Here is an 8655-nt window from a genome sequence, read left to right on the forward strand (position 1 = left end):
TTTTAGTGCCAAAAAATATAATGCATTAAAAGTGTTAGATGCAGAAAAAACTGATGACATTTAGAAACTATTTTTAATAAAAAAATTCTTACCAAAGTATAAAAAAGGACAACCTCTGGGGTAAATAACAAGTATACACCAAATCCTAGAATAATTTAATTCTTAATGTAAAAGCATTAGAAGAATTTCCCTTGAAATAAGAATAAAATATTTATTGTCAACAATATACTGTTACCCTTATTTAAAAAATAAAGGAGGAGGGTTAAAAAGGGAAAAAGAAAAACTTTCAATATTTATGGTTAATGAAATTCTATACTTACATGATTCAATGGAAACCAAAGATAAAGTTATACAATTAATAAGAAAATTTAATAGCCCTGGCCGGTGTAGCTCAGTGAATTCAGTGCAAGGCTGCGAACCAAAGCGTTACTGGTTTGATTCTCAGTTAGGGCACGTGCCTGGGTTGCAGGCCACATCCTCCCACTCCTAGTAGGAGGCTTGCAAGAGGCAACCACACATTGATGTTTCTCTCCCTCTCTTTCTTCTTCCCTTCCCCTCTCTCTAAAAATAAATAAATAAAATCTTATAAAAGAAAATTTATTGATTTTACTTTGTAAATTTGGTACACAAAATCACATATATTTTCATATACCAGACACAAATAGAAAATAAAAAAAGTTTAAAGACCATTCATAATATCAAACAAAACTGTAATATAGCCAGCAATATATCTAACAAAAATGTGTAAGACCACTGAGGATAAATTATAATTATTATTTATGGATATTTTAGATTGTAAAAATTGAAATTAAACTCTTCATTGAAAGTGTACTTTATCTCTAAATAAGTTTACAAAGTTTACAAAATTTTGGTCAATAAGCAGGCAAAACTTGCTAAGTGAATTCTAAAACTCATGTGGAAAAGCAAATTTCTGGTAATGGCCAAGAATATTTAGAATCAGAGAAATTGGGTGAGATGATTTACCCATTGCCAATCTCTAATAATACCATAGTAATATAGAGTGTGTGTAATATTAGGGCAAGACAAATAATATGCTGATCATAACAGAAAATATATCTCAGAGACCTAAGGATAAAAACTACATAATGAAAGAGATGTCATTGCTAATCAATGAGGAACCAATAGGCTATGGTAGAGCAACTTATTGTTCACATAGAAAAAAGATTATGTCATATGCACTGTGTACAGAAGCAATTCCAGTTATCATAAAACTTGTATTTGTTCATTTGCCATTCCAGTTGGAACACTTTTAATAATAAGTGGTATTTACGGATGGAACTCAGAAAGAAAAGTGTGAGCTGAAGACTCACTTGGGCAAATTGGGCCACGAATGTTCATTTAGTTTTACCTTCTTGTTTTAAATTTTATTTTATTATTTTTTCCCATTACCATTTATCCCTCTTATGTTCTCCTCCCCCTGCAGTCACCACACTGTTGTCCATGTCCGTGAGTACTTTTTCCGTTTTGCTGAATCTCCCAATGCAGAGCTGTCAGCTAGGGATCTATGAGTCTCTGTTTTATTTATTAGTTTAGTTTGTTCATTAGATTCCACATAATCAATATGTGGCCTAATCAATAAAATATATTTTTTAAAAGATAAGAAAAAAAATTTGAAAAAGAAAAAAAAAAGAATATAGTATTGCCAGGCCCTGTTTGAGACACTAAAGTAAGACTGTGAAGAAAATAGACAGAAAGTACTATGTTATCAACTGTTAGATTCAATAATTCTAGTTAAGATCAAAAGATGGCCTTCTTGATTATTGACATGATAAAAATCCAAGTTATTTATGATATAAAACTAAACTTACATGTAAAGCACATAAGGTGCCTAAGAAATGATGTTGAATAAGTTTTGCTTTAGTTGCTTGGGGAGAATAATATGTTTAAATAATTTATTTTTTTCTTACTTTTGTTTGTTTTTTTTATTTTATTTTTTCCATTACCATTCAGTCTCCTTCCACCCTCCCCATCTTCACCACACCTTTTTATCCATAAAATTATTAAAGTATGGTATTTCTACTATTTATACATATATTAACAGACACTATTACAGCACTAGAAAGAAACCTTCTTCAAAGCATGTGATTCAGACAAAGGCAGAATATGAAGAGAATTCTTGGGACCGATTAAGGACACCGGTAAATACTGTCCATATTTTATGCTAGCCTTTAGGGAATGTAAATGGAAATCTGACTGCCATTTCCACTGAAACCCTCACATAATGGTCCACCGACTACTTACTTTAAAGATGCTCATGTTCAATTTAAGACACGTATCATCCTCACATAAAGTTCTTTGTGGCTTCTATCCTTGCATTCTAATGGACTTTCTCTTACAAATGATTAAATTACTCATCTTTCTCAGTGAGCATATAAGATCACTAGAGTGCCTTTGAAAAATATTCTAATTCAAATATACCACTGACTCATTTTAAAAAAGGAACAATCCACTCACTTATAGCTACCAACCTGGATCTAATGCACTGATATTTTAAAGAAGACAAAAATTAACACTTAAAGAGTTTATTCATATTAATAAAAAATTCCTAATAAGTCCTTAGAAAGTGGTTATAGTAAGTATAATGATGATTAAGATTATATACATATTTTCCACATTGTAGTATAGAATAACTGACTTAAATAATTATATATTTCAAAATAATACATTTAACGTATTAGAAAACAACAGAAAAATATTGTATATTGTCAAATGGATTTTGGAATTCTGAAGAATTCTATTGATTTTGGAATTACATAGAAAAAGCTGAGGAAGAAAATATTATTTCCAGACAGTACTAATGGTAACTAAGTGTTGACATTTTATAATCTGAAAGGCTATCTATGCCTTTATCAAGCTAAATAACATCTATTTTAATTACATATATTCCATCTTTTGCATTCTCTTAGCTCCTTACTGTACTGAAGTCTCTTAAAATTCAATGTAAGGGACACAGAAAAAGTACATAACTCTTAACCACGGAGGCTGATAAGAGAAACTCTGTTGAACTGTGTGCTTTCCTTTCCGTTTCCATTCCATTTGCATGTAGACATGCAAATCCAAGGCCAGAAGTGTTCGTTTTTGATATGGGCTGGAAAGTCCTTCTCAGTAACAAGAAGGTGAAACCTGCAAATGCACCATGAACACCAAAAGTCAAAGAATAAATGAATAAATGAACAAGCAAACTTTTGAATAACACTGGCATAAACAAATGTGAGAGAATAATTTTATACATTCACATTAAAGTTTATATTAAACTTAATAGAAATGTATATTTCAGTAATTAATCTTTTGAGATTTCTTCTATGAGTAATGCTTTTCCTCTGAAAGAGGAACAAAATACGTCAGAAATATTGAGGCAAATGCCACAGACCCTCAGCTATTCACAGATGCTCTCAAGGGATTAGGTCGATAAAAATGTGCACCTGCTAGGTAAGGTGGTGTCAAAAGTCACCAAGGGCTGTAGGAGGAAGGTAAGTAGGTAAATGATAAAAGACAGATGAATAGAGGAAGTGGGGTGAGAGAAAAGTTAGGAAAAACTGCATCATGAAATCTGTTGGCAAATTTAATCAAAGCACCAGAACCTACTAGATATATCTGATCGTTACTGTTTTTCCCACTTTGATGGTCTTATTCGTATATGTACTTAGCTATTTCCTTTTTACTCAACTTTTTGTTCTTCTCATCTCTTTCTCATAGAAGACATTTCTGGCCACTCCAACAATGACCTCTTCATAGGAATTATCTCTGATGAATTCATATTATTTAAATATCTCTTTACAATATTTTTCTACTAGAATATAAACCCCGCTTTTGTAGGTAATTCATCAGTGAGATCTGAGCTTGTACACGCTTAATTGTAATGCGGTGATTTGCATAATTCAACGTTTTTTGTTGTTGCAGAGGAAAAACAGATCCTTTCAAATCCAGTCCTTCTGACACTGAAATATCTTCCACAATTACCTTCTATCTCTTTTACCTTCTTTATTTTTGTTAGATAATTTTATTCACTATACAGACATACTCCAGCAATGAACTGTCTAACAAGATGGACACTAGCCACATGAAACTTAATTAAATTAAAATTAAATAAAATTTAAAATTCAGTTTTTCAATCACCTGGCCACATTGCTAATACTCAGAAGCTGCATGGGGCTATTGGGTTCTTTGTTGAGAAAAGTGAAGTTCTAAAGCATGTTCTACATTATTAAATTTTTCCAACCATCAAGAAAAAGTTCTATGAGGCAGCTCTAGAACCTCTCTTGATCTTACAGTGTGTTCTAGCTGATTACCCATCTCCCCAACACTTTTCACAGAAAGAGTTCTCCAGTTATCTACTCTTCTTTCACAATATCTTACTTACCTCCTATTTGATCTTTCATTATTATAAAAGTAAAATAATCAAAAATTTTAAAATAACATCTTGTAAAACACTTGTGTACCTACTTTGCAGATTTGACACTTACACTTGTGTTTTTGTATGAGTTATAAATCACACCAAAAATAAAAGGTTACGTTATACCCTTGCTTTGAAAAAAAACAACTCTTTTAAAAAGTGTATGTATTGTTCTGCATTTATCACATAAGACTGTGTAATAAACAACATCCAAAACGTTTTAAATTGCATAGTTTTTCTAATTCCTCTTTGTTGTCTTTGCTACTATTTTATACTTTGCTGTTTTCAATTAAGATGCCAAGTTTTTCTTATTGCATTTTTCCTTATTGGTTTGTAAGATGCTCATTTATTTCTTATCTACAGACTATTAATATACAAATTGTGTTCAAAATGTAAAACTACCCTTTCACATAAAAATACAGAAACATTGCACTGCTTAAATTGTTTTTGCCCGTAATGTATTTGATGTTAGTTGCTGCATAAATCAATTCAAGATTGCTTTCACCTGATGCAAATTAGCAGTTATTATTTTTGTTTTTTTAAATGACCATTCTTATTCAGACTTATCCATGTGGTTACCAAGTTATTCATTCATTACTGCTTTGTGCATCTGGTTTCTTCCATTTAAGATTATATTCACTCTTAATGAAATTCATCTTTAGGTGGTTCTTTCTGTCAAAAATATTTAGTGGTAACTCTTGATTGTAATTGGTCTAAAATACTTCCCCTTCTTTTGTTGTTAAGATTTTTCTCTTGAATTTATCGACATGGCCATAATGTTTTCCTCTGGTGACTGGACTTTAGACAAGCTTCTTCCCAACTATAGACCCCTGGCTTTTCTTTTTTAAGAACATTCATTTAAGAAATCTTGGAATTATAAATTTTCTAACTTGGAGCCATAAATATTTTTGTAGCTTTTTTTTAGTTTTGCAATTCAGGAATGTCTTTCTCAAGGGTCTGGAACACATTCCTTCAATATGTAATCATCGAGAAAGATAGTAGCCTTATATCTCAGTCTGGTTGGGAGGGTAAGAGTCCAACTTCAATAAGCCACAACTGGCAAACATAGATGGCCTAATCACATTAAAAAACTGCAGCTAAGTTACCCCCAGCTCACCTCACTGCTTCAAATTTGTTCTGCCCTTTATTTCAGTGGAGTTTAGTTTAATATCTCTTGTATATTCCAAATTTTAACTTCTATTGAAATAATCTAGCATGAAATCTTATTTTCCTGTTTAACTTATTAAGTACTTTTTTCCTAGGTAGACTTTGCTACTTACTTTTGTATGTTTGTATTTGTGCAATTAACTTTATGCAGAATGTTTAATATGAAAGGTTATGTTCTTTGTTAAGCCTGGAAAATTATTAGCAATAATAATAGCTAATATTAGCTATTAATTATTAGCAATATTAATAGCTAATAAACCGTATTAGCTAACCGTATGTTTTCTATTTCTTCCAATGAATGTATTCTTCCCAATCTAACTTCTATGTATCCTCGCTTACCTTTCAAAAATGTTTTATCATATCATAATTCAAAATCTTTATTATACCTTAAAGTAGATTTCATTTGAAATGAATTCACATCTAAAGCATAGACTGATTTTTCTTTTACAGCTTTCTTTCTCTCTCTCTTCTTTCTTTCTTCTCCTTTTATTTATTTATTTTTATTTATTTTATTTTGTATGTGATTTCCTTCTTTCATATTTAAGTCCTAATCTAGTAGATGATGTGGTTAAGTTCCTCTGAAATGCTGTGCAGCAAAGTGTCTATTCCTCGATCCTCTTGGAATTTGACAGCAATTTTTTAACCACCCTTAAAAATAGGGAAGTCTGGCTCCAGTGGATAATACAAGTTCACATCCTTGGTCACTTTGAGTTCATTTTTAGCTCCCTTTACCCACTTCTTGCATTATGACATACGGTTTAGCACATGCGGAGAAGTATGGTTTAGCCCGTACCCAGCACTGTGGGTTTCTGTTGCATTTCTGGAACAGAGACATTTACATTGTTTTAAGACCTATCAACACATTTTAGTTGTTTTCTCTATTCCAGTTTATCTAACAGCACTGTTTGTTTGCAGAAAAGGAAGCATCAACATGTGAATTCCCTGTAGTATGGTGTCAGGGAGCCCGTGAATGACACTTACAGACTTCTGTGTTGACTGAAGATGCAGAGGCACATGTTTTCAGTGAATCCGAACTGTACACTTACTGTGAACCACCTTCTTTGTAACTCATTTGAATGTCACTCATTCTGCCATTTGCCATATCCTCTATTGCTTTGTGAAACTAGGTCCATCTAGGCCCCCTTCCTTCAGGCCATCTCCATAGCATGGTCTGTGTCCATGGTCATGCATCTGTGTTCTTTGGTTAACCCTTCACATTCTTTCATCCAGCTTCCTACTTCACAGCTGTCCGTCTGTTCCATGTATCTATGCTTCTCTTTCTATTTTGCTTGTTAATTTATTTTGTTCATTGGACTCAATATGTAAGTGAGATCATATGGTATCTATTACTGATTGGCTTATTTCACTTAGCCTAATAGTCTCTAGGTCCATTCATGCTGTCATGAAAGGTAAGCTTTCCTTCTTTTTCACTGCTGCATAGTAATTTCACTGTGTAAATTACTCTTAAATAAATAAACTCACTTCCTTCATAGCACTTACCTTCCTCAGAAATTGTCTTAAATTTATTTATACATTGCCATTTGCCTATTAAAATGCAAATTGCTTTAATGTAGAGCGATGTGCATTGCTCCCATCCCTGTGCCTGGAGTGTTGCACAGACTCAATTGATCTTGGGCAAATAAATAAAAAATATGCATCGGGGTTAAAGAGCTTAATTAGACTTTGAACTTAGGTTTCCTGATGCTAAAGGCTATTTTTCTCTGCAATATATAGTACGATAAAGAATTAACTGTTTAGTTTATACTTTAAAACTTTATTTATACTTGGTTTTATGTTCATAATAAACACATTTTTCATTTACAGTTTATATAAACTGCAACTATAAAAAGTTTAACTTCTTGATAATCTTATTTATCTCCTGCAACATATTATAATATTGAACTGTGCAGAGTTACATCAGATACCACCTTTGTATATGACTTCCAAAGTCAGTAATTCTCAGCCTTTAATGTACACAGGAAATGTTCATGGGGATTATTAAAATACTATATGACTTGGCAACTCTGCAAAGTCTATTGGATCAGATTCTCAATAGGCTTTTTCTTCTGAACACTTCTGTTTCTTCACCTGTAAAATAGAAAAGACTTAACAGCTGGAATTCTTAAGAGCATTAAATTAGATGATATATATAAGCCATGGGTATAGTGTATAGTGCATACATGCCCTTGAAACTCTGATATTCTGATGACTTCCTACAGTTCCCCATATATCACTCATTTGATGCCTAATAGCTAAGAATTGATTCAAGCATAAACAATAAATGTTAAACTATAAATTCAAGGTTAGCTATTAATCAGAATCCCTTTAGGTTACTCATGGGTCCTATTTGTATAATAGATTGTATTTCACTTTTGAACTTTGCTGACATAAATCGTGAAAGGTGATTGTGAGTTGTTTATGGATACAGTGTAACTCAAAAAATGTATACAGCGTTGTTCTCGGGCTTATTGATATATACATACAGATGGAAATGATTCTTCATACATTTTTAAATATGTAGTAGCCACAGTGGAAAGTACTGGTAAAAAATTTGCAACTTAAACTTCATTCATCATATCATTTTCATATTCTAAATTTTTGATGACAAAAGTTTGTGTGTGTGTGTGATTTTACCTCTGTCTATTCCCAGAATGAGCTTTTAGCAAGCACACATAATATATAGAATGTGGCTTCAGAGTATCATTCCCACAGAAAATAAACCAAGAGTATGTAGAGAAATAGATGATTCTGATTCTGGGGTATGAACATTACATGGTGAGCCTGGGTCTTGTGAGAAGAAAGAAAGAAATGTTCACTTGCCAATATGGTCATAATATGATGATACAACACCCAGCTTAAAGACACACAAAATTGCCAAATTTGGGAAAATTAAGGCATCTGAATTGCTTTAAAAAAACATACCAGCAGAATAAATAAATGAATGTAAATTTTTAATGTCAATGATGTTTTATTATTCTTAATAGTATAATTCTAGAAAGGTCTCATCTTATATATAATTTGACACTTCTGTTTTCATAAAAACATTTAATAAAATTATTTTTCCAAAACCTAGT

This window comes from Sturnira hondurensis, unplaced genomic scaffold, assembly GCF_014824575.4.
Source record: "Sturnira hondurensis isolate 20B ecotype Veracruz unplaced genomic scaffold, ASM1482457v3 Scaffold0008710, whole genome shotgun sequence".
In the NCBI taxonomy this organism is placed as follows: domain Eukaryota; kingdom Metazoa; phylum Chordata; class Mammalia; order Chiroptera; family Phyllostomidae; genus Sturnira; species Sturnira hondurensis.